Source organism: Ambystoma mexicanum, chromosome 7p (assembly GCF_040938575.1).
Source record: "Ambystoma mexicanum isolate Mex_15411 chromosome 7p, UKY_AmexF1_1, whole genome shotgun sequence".
Taxonomy (NCBI): Eukaryota; Metazoa; Chordata; class Amphibia; order Caudata; family Ambystomatidae; genus Ambystoma; species Ambystoma mexicanum.
In genome coordinates, this window is record NC_090939.1 from 105928633 (window position 1) to 105942899 (window position 14267).

General features: G+C 46.6%; 1 protein-coding gene across 4 annotated transcripts in view; it reads left to right on the forward strand.

The window, feature by feature from the left end:
- ZDHHC23 (zinc finger DHHC-type palmitoyltransferase 23) overlaps window positions 1–14267 on the forward strand; it is a 317223-nt gene that overhangs the window by 202435 nt on the left and 100521 nt on the right. The window lies entirely within an intron of this gene.

Genomic DNA, 14267 nt, shown 5'->3' on the forward strand with positions numbered 1-14267 from the left:
CAAAATCTGACTTGAAAGAAAAAATCTTTGACTATTAGCGTCATAGTCCTAATAGTGAGACACACCCGGTGTCAAAAAAGTGGTCTACTAGCCCCCTCAGGGACTCTGAGTGCAGTAATCCTCCTTGATATCCCTATCTTGTTAAAATATCTTACATGATTACGTGAGTGAACACACAAACACACACACACCAGTAACCCCTCATCCAACAGATGGATACGGTATTAATTGGAGATTAAGTCTCAAATACTTCAGGCTATCCTAACTTTCTTCAAAAAAGTATTATACCTAGTTCGGCTCACTCTAGATTACTCCATGACATGTCTATCCAAGTGAAGTAGTTGTTATGTGGGTTTCCAATAGGTATATCTGTGGTTTAATTGCGACGACCTTTGATGTATCCAGAACCATGTGGAGACTAGAAAAATTAAGGAAGTTATGAGTAATGGTTTGGAGAGTGTAGGTTGGTCCATGAAAGAAATACTGAGGATTGTACATTTTAATTTACTAATGTCATATATAGGCTATGCGTGGCAGTATGGGACATCTAAGAATGTTAGAGGTCCTTACCTTAACCATTATTAAGACCTGTATGTCTGGCTCGTATCTTGAGGTTCAAAGCGTCAAATATAGGCACACCATTTCTGGTCACTGTTATATTGAGGTCCCTATGAGGAAACATGTGTTAATTGAAACGTGCTGAGTGTGAAAAACCTGTTTTGAATCATTAAGTTCATGTTGATAACTGTTGTACCACCACCCGACGACTAATTGCAAAATATAGCAGGTGTACATATAATGATTGGATAATATCATGCAGCTTCCATTACTTGTTTATTAGGACCCAATTGTAATTGGAGGAAATATCATCCTGAAAAAATAGACATAGATAAAGGTTATTACCTTTTTCAGTGGGTTCAAATCCCAAAAAACCGATCAAGAAAACTGCAGGACAGCTGTCCTGCAGGCTGGTTGCTTTGTACTTGTACAGCCTTGATAACGACCAGGGGTCGTTATCAAGGCTTTTTCTTCTACCTTTGAAGAATAAACATAATTCACCACAAAGTTGAATCTGAGAACTTTGCCACAATTTGGATGGACTATGTACTAATTTGAATGATAGTTTTTGCTTTGAGTGCGAGATACTCTCCCGAACCATTTAATTTGTACTTAATTGAATCTTATATACCCAGTAAACGCATTTTGAAGGCTGAAACGTGTGCAATTATAGGGTTTGCATATTACTGCATTGAGTAGAGACCTAGTAAAGACTTCTTTTCAAAGTGAAGTCTTTCTACTGTGTCTATTTAGAATGTAAGACATTGCATAGTCCTGCCTGGGCGAATGCTCACATGTTGTCACATGTCACAGATGGCAAAGATGACCCGAGTTTTAAGGGCAGTTCAAGGGTCTTTACTGAGATCTTTGTGGGGCTTAGGGCTGTCCCTCTCACCTTCCCACAACCCTACTCCCTAATCTTTGTTACTCCTATCAATAGTTCACCCTAGTGTCGAAGTTCTGGCTTAGCCTAATGGTTTCCCTGAATGCAGGCTCACTGACTCCCACAGAGACTTCCTAACTTTCCCCACTCCCACCAAAGGTCAGTGTTGTAATTGGCAATTAAGTTGTGCCTTGCAATTGTTCTGTAGGAGTTGTCTGGTTTCACTCAAGACCACAGTTGCTTTACCCTTCTACTCTACTTATTTCACTCTCCCTTGACTCCTTCCTGCCAACCTTCTGACCCTCTGTTTCACTCATCTCCCTTTCTCCACCCTTTAATGTTTGCTCTTCTTCCACGCCTCCCACACTACATCTACCTCTTCTCTCATACCTCTACCCATTCTATTCTCTCTCCCACACTAATACTCAGCCACCCTCCTCCCACTCAGAACCAGTCTTTTCACACACCACCCTCTGTAGACACTTGTCTCACACAAGCATACTCACTGCAGAACCACTGTCAATCCTACGCCAATGCCTCAACTGATCGAAAACTCTTCTCCACAAGCTGCCTCTCCCTCCTTCATCCTGCTGGTCTCTTAGTCACCGTCAACCTTCACCTCTGACCTAATCCTTTGCACCCACAATTCCTGTCGCCTGTTTAAATATTCCTCACCTTGTGCTAGTTGGCCATTTGCTAAAAATAAGCAATCTACTTTTCCCTCCCAGGGTCATGTGTGTGCAGGGAAAAGCTTTGAAATGGGGGTTGAACCCCACCCAATTTCAATGCGCATGGGTTCCACTCTGCTCACTTGGCAGTGTTGGAAAAGCTGTATTACAATTCGTAGTATAGGCCCCTTGGTGAGTTCAGGGAATTTGCACCTTTTTAGTCCATGATGGCCTAATGTATTGTCTTTTTCCATTGTGGTTCGCTGGCGAGCTTGCTGGTTGTCGCTGTTGGTTTCTGCTTTGTGGTGCTGCGTAGCTGTAGTCGGTGTCATCTGCTGCTCTATAACAGCTATCTGCTGTGCTGGAGCTCCATTCATGCGGGTAAATATTCTTGGGTTCCCCGGCTTCTCTTCTTGCCTCAGTGTCGGTATATGCAATGGGAAAAGAACATTGCAGAGTATACATACTAGCAGGTAAGGCTGGAGATATGGTTCTGCAAATACACCTGCTGGCAAGGAAGAGGTAATGGGCCTTCTCGCTTGCTGAGGTCTTCCCCCTTCTCCAGCATTGGTTCTTACATGCTCATGAATATGGTCGTTGTCAGGCTGGGAATCCTCAGTAATAATAAAGCAGTTTCGCTTTAAAGGTCAAACTGCTAGTTGCTTCTATAGTCTGTTGCTGTCACTTTGGGTCATAGTGCCCTAGCCAATGACAATTGTCCTCCATAGCTCCACCTCTGGAGGCCATCTTCATATTTTTAACACATGTTTTCGTGTTGGGATTCCTCGTGTTTTGCTCCTCGAAATATTGGTGATAACCATCTTTAGTCACTGTTGTGACTGCCGGTGGCAGGGACTCCTTGCAAGGTGGGGTTTCTAAGGAAGGCATGGTATCAACAGTGACCACTGACACAAGTGATCAAAGTTCAAGGGTGTTTATTGAAGTTCAATTGAGTTTGAAAAACGCTGATCCAATCCTAAATCTAATGATGGGAGCAAGCTAGGCCATCCAACAATAACGCAGTCCTAGTGGAGTCTGGTCAAAATAAAAGGGCTTCTACTAATAAACCTATTGCCAATCCTTACAAATGGTGTGTGAAATAATGTTATATAAAAGAAAAGTGTTAAAGAAATGATATGGCAGGATAGTTGAGCCGTTCGCTTCCCTTCCCCACGTTTTCAGCACGTGACAAGACGGCACACCAGAGCCTAGCACATACTGTGGCTTTTCTAGCACGAGGATTCAGTTCAAAATCTAAGTATCGGGACCTTCTGCCATTCAAAGTCTGATTTCCGAGGGCCTGATGTGACAAACATTATTTTCTCCTCAGGATACTCATCAGCACAAGTTCTTCACTTTAATTCAAAGCTTTCAATTGGTCTTCCTCTGCCGGGCTCGGACCAAAGGTATCTAATTTTCCAAACATTCTTTACTATATCAAAATTGAAGACTTTCGACTGTACGTGGGGTTTTGCTTGACCCGTCGCAGGACCACTTCTATTCACAATTTTTTGTTCTCGTTTTAATATAACATTTTTACTTTCATTTCTGTCGGCCGCTTCTCAGCTGGATACCTTTTTATAAAGACCTTTGAGTACCCATGTGGTGCCGGACCACTCTGTCAATGGTATCGATTCTTGTTTTTAAAGTTCAAACACTCATCAGCAGTTGAACTTTTCTTGCATCTTTTATCACACGCGTTCCAACAATGTTCATTCCAGCGCTCGCTATAAAATGTTGCTGCTTGCAACCTTGCTTCAACACAGACCGGTCTTGTATCGGTCTCCCCAACTCGCCAGCTGTGTTGATTTCACTGACGCAGCTTTGCTCTTGGCGCCCAGGACGGTACCATGGCAGCTGCTGCATCTCTCCCACCTTGATTTGTGATGCGGGAATGCCCCGAGTAGCTCCGACACACAGTACAGGATTCTTCAGCCTGGATTCCTGGTCTTGCGCTTTCTAATCTCGAGGGCTCTTGAAAGTAGCGGTTTCTTGTCGGAAAGTTCAAGCGAATTTCCCCTCCTTGCAATCCCCTACTGTTTTGCTGTCTTCTCTCATTCAGCTGCCATCTCAAAACTGCTGTTTCCTCGTGTGCTTTCGTGCTCCACCTTTTCATCTGTGGGGAAGCTTAATGGAAGTCGGGTGTGAGTGATGGTTGGTAATTGCCTCACCTCACCTGACCATTGTATTGGGACACATCAGGTATACTGCTCAGATGTTAGTCTGTTTTCTCCCAGAGCCAGTTGTTCGTGTGAAAATGTTTGTGTTAGAAAGGGGGGGAGAGTTCCTATGTATCCTATCTGATATGGGTAAAGGTGTTACAGTGAAGGGGATACTGCATCTCGCCATCTGGAGTCTCATTACCACTCCCTGAAGACCCCCTCCCCCAGGTGTTGCTCCCGCACTGGTGATCCTCCAGGAACTGGACCCAAAAGCGATGGCCGTGTCCTGGCCACCTGGATGACAGATCTCTGGGGGTAAGTGGGTGAGACACCCACCGGTTTCTCACAGGATCCAGTTCATCATCTGATCTCCAGACTGTGGGCGGCTGTAGTCTCGGACTGAGGCCTTCACAACGCAACATGACGGTGGCTTCCAGGAAAAGCCTGCTCAAAGTACAGCCTGAAGAACATCTGTCGAAGATGGGCATCAGAAATGCATTTACTGCCTACATCCAGGCCACAATGCCGACGGCTGTCCCATCTGCCAGCCTTTTTCCTCGAAGACCTGGGAAAGATCGTCATAGGAGGTTGGTGGCCTGGCCTCTGACTCTGCCTCCGTGCCCAGTCATTCCTCACCTAGGTTTGGCAGACCCAGAGAACGTACCCCCTCTACTAAGAGGCCGGCATACTTTGAGGACACTTAACCTGGGAAAGATACTGAAAATGGTGAAATCATCTCCCGCTCCTTCTTCCTCTTTATCGAGGACAACTGCAACAATTGCGACCACTGTGTCGATGACGGGTGCAATATTAGCCACTTTGTCAGAGAAAAGGCACTCTGCAACCGACAAGGATCTTCCTGCGAAACGCATGTCCTTGCACTCTACAAAGCACAGATCACTTTCATCTAGGTCCTCCTCGACTGCTCTGACTACAGCCATCTCATTGATGACCCCATTGATGACTACAGTCACTACGGTCTTTGCCCCTGTAGCCAGGGTGGATCTGCCTCGGAGACCGACTTCTGCTGTGTCTGTTTCAGTGACTGCTCCGTTGAGGTTACTACAGGCTCCTGTGATCACCACCTCCTCCAAGGGTGCTAGAAAAGACAGGGAGATGCCTCGAGCTGTCCCCTTCCTTCCAAAGCCGACCAGCAAAGCAGTGGGATCTCCTAGGGCAGCTCCTGCGGCTGCATTGATTTATCCATCCAATGTTTCAGACAAGCCCCCCAGAGGGTTTCTACTCTACCCAAGAAGGTGGGCAGGAGGAACCTGACCCCATACTTTCAATGCCTTATCGCTTTCTGCGGCCAGCTCCACCAGCTTGGCCAACCAGCCCTTCGCTTCAGGTGCCAGTGCTCACTGCACCCAGGGATTTGTCGATGGACATTCTGTCCACTCTATACACCCACACACTTGTCTCGGAACTACAGCTATGGCTGCCTCCAGCAGCGCCGCTGCCTGGTCCTTCTAGGAGTCCACCTTTACCTTCACCGTCCCAACTGGTGCCCCTTCATTAGGCCCCATCCGCTCTTCGCCAGCTGTCAGTTCCACTGCCTTCCATTGTGTATATGGCTTTGTTCACGGACATAGATACCAACTCGGACACGACTACGTTCCAGGGTACTGATGATTTAGACTACCTTATTCCTGGAGATGGTGAACCACCGTATGTTGACTTGCCCTCCAGTGCTTCTCCATCAGATTAAATTGTCTCTTTAAATGTGATGCCTACACGGCCTGCCAAACTGTTCAATGTGGTCCCTGAACAAAAAAAGGAAGGTTTCCATTTAGGGAGGTGGAGTCCTCCAGTAAGACACTGGTGTCCATTCCTCTGCTGGATGACATTTGGGAGGATGGCCCGTTGGTCATGAAAAACCCCTTTCTCAGCTCCTCGTAGGAAGAAGCGATTGGAAAAGTTGTGAGAAACCTGAATGTCTCACCCCCTAGTCTGGGGAGATATGTCGTCCAGGTGGCCAGGACACGGCCATCGCTATTGGATCCAGTTTCTCGGGGTGGACTAGTGGGGGAGGATCACATGGACGAGTGGTCTTTCTAGAGTGGAAGTGGGACACCGGGTGAGACGCGGTACCTTACTTCCGTGTAACACCTTTTACCCCATCTCATTACCTTGTATGATATTTAGAAGCTCTTCTTACCCCCCTTTTCCGACACAAACCCTTTCTTACACGGTAACAGACAATGGACTAACACCAGAGCCGTTTACCTGACATGTCCCAACACACAGGTCGTTTAGATTCGGGCAATTGATAATAACCACAGTTACCAGACATTTGGTCGAAAAAAAAAAAAAGGTTGACGGGACAAATGGTCGACACCATTTGGTCGAAAGCCAAATGGTCGAATTTATTTTTTTGTATTTTAATTTTATTTTTTTATATTTTGGGGGGTCCCCCCTGACCCCCTTTTTTTTATATATATATATATATATGGTTTTCGTTGAGGGGTTTTTAGAAAAAAAGGGGATCATGGGGGACCCCCCAAAATAAATAAAAAATTTAAATACAAAAAAAAAATTCGACCAAATGGTGTCGACCATTTGTCCTGTCAACCTTTTTTTTTTCGACCAAATGTCTGGACACCAATAACCACGCACACCTAATGGTCCTTTAACTTCCCCACAGGGATAAAAGGCAGAGCACAAAAGCACACATCGAGCAAGGCTGAACGCACAAGGAAACAGCTACACCGAACCGTCAGTTCAAACAGAGGAGAAAGGCGGCGAGACCTGGAAGGACAAAGGGGGAACCACCCTTGCCCTTTTCAACTCAGACCTGCGAAGCCTCCGAGAGGGAAATCATAAGACCGGCAGTTACAGCTTGCGTGTGGAGGAGCAGATATCAACGGCACACAGGAGCGTCCCACATTGATAGCACAGGCGAGGAGGCATGCTGGCTACTGTGGAACCATACTCCAGAGGCAAGACCAGCCGACGGGTTCAACGCAGCCGGTGAGTCGGAGAAAGCTGATGGCAAACCGACATATGTTGAGCCCAAGGTTGCAATTGGCAACATTTGATGAACTCAGGAACCTGAAACAAAGAACTTGTGTGCATGCAAACGTTTGTGAAAGCCCAGAGAAGGGCCAGCTGCAGAGTGGTCAGGTGCCCGTCGGAATGCTCAGTCGAAGGACTCTCGCTGGCCCCTTTAGTGTTGAAAACTGCAAGTACCAGAAGGCCATAGGAAAGAGCAATGTGGGATGTCGTCGTGGTCCTACAAACCTCACATCAAATCCTTTGTGCAATCGAAAGTCTGAGCCATGGTTGAAAGAAAGCTAGGGGAAGTGAACCCTGCTTTCTGAGAAGATTGTGATCTGTGAAATAAGGCAAATGTGAACCCAACGGGGATTCCAGGGAAGAGTCCTTTGTCGGCAAGGCACGGAACCGGTTTTCTTGAGGGTTAGTGTGTTCCAGTGGAAAGTTTTTTTTTGCTTCTGTTGAGCCTTGCAACCTCCCGTGGTTGTGTATATGTGCTGATGGCTAATCGTTTTCATGAGCATGTGAATCCATGCACAACCCCATGCTGGAGAAGGAACAAGTTACTTACCTGTAACTCCTTTTCGCCAGCATTGGTATCTTATCTTTTAGTAATGCTTATTTTGATAGTTCTATGAATCAACATTTCTTTTGATGAATGATTACGGGCTTGATGCTTATCTGATCTACAAAGGTTCCAGTCGGGCATCTGTTTGTTGTTTCTGCCTGCATACTGCATATTTATTCCTGTGCAGAGTTACCTGTTTGCCCTTGTTTTTTCATCTACACTCTGATGGAAAACCTTGAACCCTACCAATGCCCAGTAATAAACAACTAGCAAGTAACAAGCATTGGCAAAGCCATAGTTCTACAGTTTACTGCTGTTCTTTGCATTTTGCATTCATAGGCACCAGGGTTCAAGGAGAAGAGTGCAACGTGTCAAAGGAGGATCCAATAAGGGTTCTGCACCGGTGTGTGCAAGAGAATGAGAATGTGAAGGGGAATAGAGCAGTGGAGGAAGCCATCGAGAGAGGGGGTCTTTGACGAGCAAGAGCAAATATGAGCGTGGAAGGGTGAGAGGGTAAGAAATAAAGGGAGTGTGTGAGAGGAAGGATGAGGGGGCTAGGGAGCGGTTGCTGAATGGCTAGAGCTTGGGTGGGGCTAGAGAGCTTGGGTGGTGGTAAAGAGGTGGGTGGGGTTAGAGGGAGTGGGCTATGGTGGATGGGGTAGAGTGGGGGGTTGAGTGGTGGTGGGTGGTGGGGGTAGTAAATGGCATTTGGGGGTAGAGTGGGGGCAACGGTGGGTGGGGGCAACGGTGGGTGGGGGCAACGGTGGGTGGGGGAGTGGGTAGCGTGAGGGAGGGTAGAGTGAGGGAGGGTAGAGTGAGTGGGGGAGGGTAGGGTGAGTGAGGGAGGATAGAGTGAGTGGGGGAGGGGAGGGGAGGGTAGGGTGAGTGAGGGAGGGGAGAGTGAGGGAGGGAGGGGAGGGTGAGGGAGGGAGGGAGGGAGGGGAGGGTGAGTGAGGGAGGAAGGGGAGGGTGAGTGAGGGAGGGGAGGGGGAGTATAGGGTGAGTGAGGGTGGAGGAAGGGGAGGGGGTGGGGATGACTGGATGGATGGAGGGGTGGGTTGGTTGGATTTCGGTGGGTAGTAGTTGGTTGGGGGCAGAAAACATGGAGAACAAAGCATCTTCAGGAGGACTTGTCAAAAATAGCCCAAACAAAACCCAGCTGGCGCACATAATGGGGTTAGAGTGGGCGGGTGGAGAAAGAGTGGACGTGGTGTTTGTGGGTAGAGATGAAGTCTTGTGAGGACTAAAAGAACAAGTTGGCTGTTGAATTAGCCCAAAACCTGCACACATCTGAAATGTCCTGCCCAAATTGGATTGAAGTTGGCCATTTGTGTGCGCAATAGCCCAATATCGTAACCTTTCCAAATCCTGGCACTGCTGGGAAATGGAAAGCCCGGCACCCGACTGCTGATTGGAGCAAATATTGTTGGGGGAACTCCGCATTGGGTAGTACGGTGGAGGAGTTTGGAAAAAAACTTTAGTGATTTGGAATTTTCATGCTGTGGCTTTGCTAGTTGCTATGCCAACCATATATTGTCAGTTCAGGACCCACCTTCCCTTTCCCTCTCTTCTGTAACAATGGTTTTGGCAATTTTGTGGTGCCCCAAAAAGTTTCCAAAACCAAAAGACATCTATTTATATATGGAATTATTTATCACCTGCTAGTTTTTATTGTCCATAATATATAGCACACACTGCAAACTGAATTGCCTCTTGGCGCTAGCCAGAGTTTGCAGAAGCAGACTGGAATGAAAAAGGAGAGATGGGATTGATGCGTGCGTATGAGATCAGGAGAGAGGAAATTTGTTATTTAGAAAAGATGTTTTATTTGCTCAATGAAACGTAAGAAGGAATTGAATGCTCCGAGTTGAAGCTGAACAGCTTCCAGATGCAGTGGTCAAAAACCAAAAAGCACCAGTCTCCAAATCCCTCCAGCAGACGCCAAAAGCAGATGCAAGGCTTCTGAGCGTTCGCCAATACTAGGAAGCAACCTCTACTTCATATAAGCCTGAGAAGACACGGAATAGTCGAACAGGAGCCGCGACACATGTGGAAACTGAAAAGCTGAAACAGCAAGAGAGCGAAGCGGCTGCAGGTTTTCAGCAGAAGAACCAATATACGCCAACAAGAACCAGTGAGTACACACAAGGGAAGCAGGGACACAAGGGCGTATAGGCAGCACTGTCAAAACAGAATAATCCTAACTGAGATGCATGAAGAACGAGTAAATGATTATCTTGAAAAAAGGTCAAGCCGAATAAGCATAAAGTTTGTGAGTGTATGCAGTGCACCTGTGAGAGAAGCCCTGCCAGGATAGTATACCAGGCAGATTCAATAGAGAACAAAACAAGTATAAGAGAATGTTGAGTTTGTGTGTGCACAGACCCCACATGAGAATAGTCCTGACAGGAGAGTATACCAGGCGAATGCATGTTACAAGTGTGTGCATATAAGGAAAGCCCCGTTAGGAAAGCATACCAAACATCGTCAAGTTGAACAGTGTATAATAGAAAGTACCCACGGGAGTCCTGATAAGAATACATCAGGACTAGCCAAATACACTAGCAACTTATTGAAGAGGAGAGACATCTTGGCAGAGTACATATGGTATCCTAACAAATAAAGAATAACAGCAAACTTGTTTTATGTACCCGTTGTGTTGTAGATTAAGAGAAATTTAAGGAACTGATATTCTGGAATATAAAAGTGTGTAGAAATCTAGGGGCAGGGAATCACCCTCTGGAGCAAGGTAGTATATCTTTCTGTAACTTTTTTGTTGCTGTTACTTACGCATTTCCTTTTTGTACATTTGCACATTACTAAAGGCCAAATACATTGCCCTTTTCACCTTTAATTTTGTTAGAACGTGAGGGCCAGAATAGGACCTTTGACACGGACATTCTGACATTGGTAAACCCTTAGTTTTGGTTTTAGGTAGGGAAACACCTCTTGGTGCAGGGACAGAGGCATTTTCAAACCCCCTTTTTATTTTAATAAATTCCCTCTGTCGGGGTCTCATTCCTAGCTCCTCATATTACATATTCCCGCTTTCTCCCTCTTTGATTTTCCTGTGCTTGTTTTCTCATCTACATTTTACGCCAGTGCTTCCAGGCTTTCTTCTTTCATGCTGCCAAATTTCTCCTCAGATTACTGTCCTCCACCAGCAAGTGATATTCCCCAGTCCTGTTCAGAGCACTCCTGACATGCTCTAGGTTTGTCCCCCTACGGTGATTACCTCCTGGTGCTTGGGTTTCCTTTTCTGACCACACGTTCCTTGTAGTTTACCACCACATTGGAGAAAAAAAATGGCTTCATAGAAGGATTGGTTGTTCTTTCAAAAGGAAAAGTGCATAGCATCCAAGTTAGACCTGCACTTCACAGCAACTCCATGTTTTGACATCTCCTTACCACAGATGCCCACTCCAGGTACAGCATCTGGGTCTTCAGCGGACCAGTCTTATCCAACTTAACAGTCAAGTAGAAGGTATGCAGTGCTCTCGGGCGCATCATGGAGCGATCAATTCAGTCCAGTCACCTTCAACTGTCTTGTTGCTACCACCCACTCTCCGTCACCTACCCGTGTGCCCTCTCACCTTTTGCGCCACTGAACCCCATCCCTCCCCCCGAAGCCTTCCTCTTCTTGCTTGTCGTTTTCCACACCAATGTACATCCACCTCTATTCTTATCCTCCTCAAATTATCATGATGGCTGTCTCCATTACCCACTGAAGGTTCTGAGATGTATTTCTCTTTCTTGAGTTTCCATCATCTACTTGAAGAAGCCATGACACTGATCCTCTTTCCGCAACAATGTTAAGGGTTGTTGGGTAGAAGCTCATGAAATACCTCCACTGTAAGGTCCAACATGTACCCAGCGGAGCAGAAATATTTTCCATCTGAACTCCTGGGACTGACCACATCTCACCACCCCAAATTATATTAATTGATTACCTATTGACCAGGTCTCCTCCAAGGCACTATTGATTGCAAACTGGGCCCTTCAGGCTGTTAGTTGCTTGTTTATACAGTCCAAACTCCACAGACCCAGCATCTGCTTGAAAAGCTGTACCATTTCAGATACCCAGTCTCCAGGTCACTTTGGATTCTGGAAAGCTTTTAAAACCTTATTCAACCGCCTACATTTGATGAATCTAAAAAAGGACTCCCCATTGCCGCTACTGGAACCGGGGGAACTTGGATTGCCTTGTCCATAACACATTTCACCGCAAATGGAGCATATCTCCGACCATCACCCATTAACCTGCTACTTCTACAAAGGGAACCCCTCTAGCAGAGATCTCTCAACAAGGCTTCCACCACCACGAGCCATCAGGCAGGATAGATTCAGTGCCCATCTGCTGCCTATCGGTTGCTGCTACATTGCTTAACTGCAACTTCAAAGTTAGCACCATTGCTTCGGGCCCACAGTATTTATTTTTATTCATTGGTTATTTGTAATGCGGCTATACAGCATAAATGTTTTTGAAGGCGCGTCAAGACAAGGGAGTGGGGGGGGCTAAGTGAGTGGGGTGGGGTGGAGGAAGGGATGAAGAAAAACAATACAGAAATAATAAACAATATAGAAACGATCCTACTAGGCTTTTGAGACATTCGGTTCGTGCAAGTGCTGAACAAGAGAATGCACAGGATAGGAGGAGGCGGGGAGTGTGAGTCCGGGAGGAACGGGGATGATAACAAAATGAAACATTGCTACTAGGGCTTGAGACATTTGGACCGTGCAAGTGCTGTAACATGAAATGAGGGGGAGGAGGAAGTCGCAGGAAGTTGTGGAAGAGAAGGGAGCTATGGCGAGGAGGGAAGGAAGGTGAATGGAACATAAGCCAACATAAGTGCAAGTGGACAGGTACAACACAGCGCAAGGCTGGAATGTCGAAGAGCATTGCTATGGCGTTCATCAGATTATATATCTGCCATACTGCCGTACTAAAATGTATGTAACCTGTCATGATAACTAAGATATGTTTCCCAACTATCAACAAAGATGTTTCTAACCTCAACTTGCTAACGAAGATATATGTAATTTACGCCGTGATACCCAAGGGTGTGGGCGTGTAGCCAAATGTAATAAATTGAGGGTACAAGAAGTAAAATGTAACATTCCATGCTTTAAAAGAGCAAGATCGCATAAGCAGGTTACAAGTAGGTCTTAGTAGCATATTCTGGTTAAGCCACGCCTTGTGATGAGACGGGCTGCATCCAGTATACAGAGTTAGTTTGAGTGGAGGCTCTGTCAGGCAAAGCAATGACTCGATACCCAAGAAAATTGAACAGCAGGGGCTGCAGGTGGGATTCATTGAATGTCAATCCAGTGGTGAAAGGTAGGTTTAACACAGCACAGGACTGGAGAAAGTCAGTTCGGTAGTACAGAGAAACATCCTGGTAAAGCCTCATTGGATGGTGCGGGGGTTAATTCAGACATATAGACAATCAAGGGGGCACAATAGTTAGGTGGTAGCATAAGGGCATGGTCTCACCAAGTATTGGGCAATCAGCCGCCAGGGCAACTCTATTTCACCGCCTGCCGGGTGCCATGAGCAGGGCAGTCAAGTGGGGCTGCAAAGAACCATGGTGACGCTGGAGCGGTGAGCCAGAAAACGCGAATACCATTAGAGACTCGCCTCCTTAAGGTGGAGGACAGCACCAGCCGCATTGGGCAGGAAGAGGGTGTTAGCAGGGATACATCCAGACGCGTGTCAGAGGCAGATGCTGTGCCGACTGCAATTCACATCCAGCATTAGAGGTAAGATGGCTGGTGGCAGGGCAGGAACCTCCATGCCGGACAGGCCAGAAAGGGGTGATGTCCTTATCCTGGGTCTTTAACGGGGGCCGTCTTTGCCTGCTGGCTCCCCACCAATTGCACTCCATATCCAGGAGTCAGCCAGTCGGATAGTATGAAGTTGGGCAGAAGGGTTGAAGCAAAAGCACATTCATCAATGCGGACCTTGTGTCCGCCATCTTGGAAGAGGAGCCGATGCTCTGAAAAATGTGGGGAGGCTGCTGCAGGCCCTCTATCAAGGACCGCTACTCCACCATGTCCAAGAATATAATCAGGCCACATGATGGTGGAATTGAGGACAGGGCCACCCACCGGCTCAAGATCTTCAGGGGTAGTAGCACTGCATCATATACTCATCAACCCACGTGGAAAACATCCTTTGCCACCTGATTCACTATTTTTGAGGTCCTTTCCATTGGCAGGCAACTGGTATCCATCACTCAATCTTGTCCAAGCCATGTCATCTTTGGCTCAGTCATCTTCCCGTTCAGTTACTCTTGCTGTTTTCTTAACCACTAGAGTGTTCAGTGTGTAAGATTGCACGGGATGGTTTTATTTTAAGGTACTAGCTTGGACCTACATTTACAGAGAATTTTCAACATACACTACTCTTCTCCAATGCATCCATTCCATACATT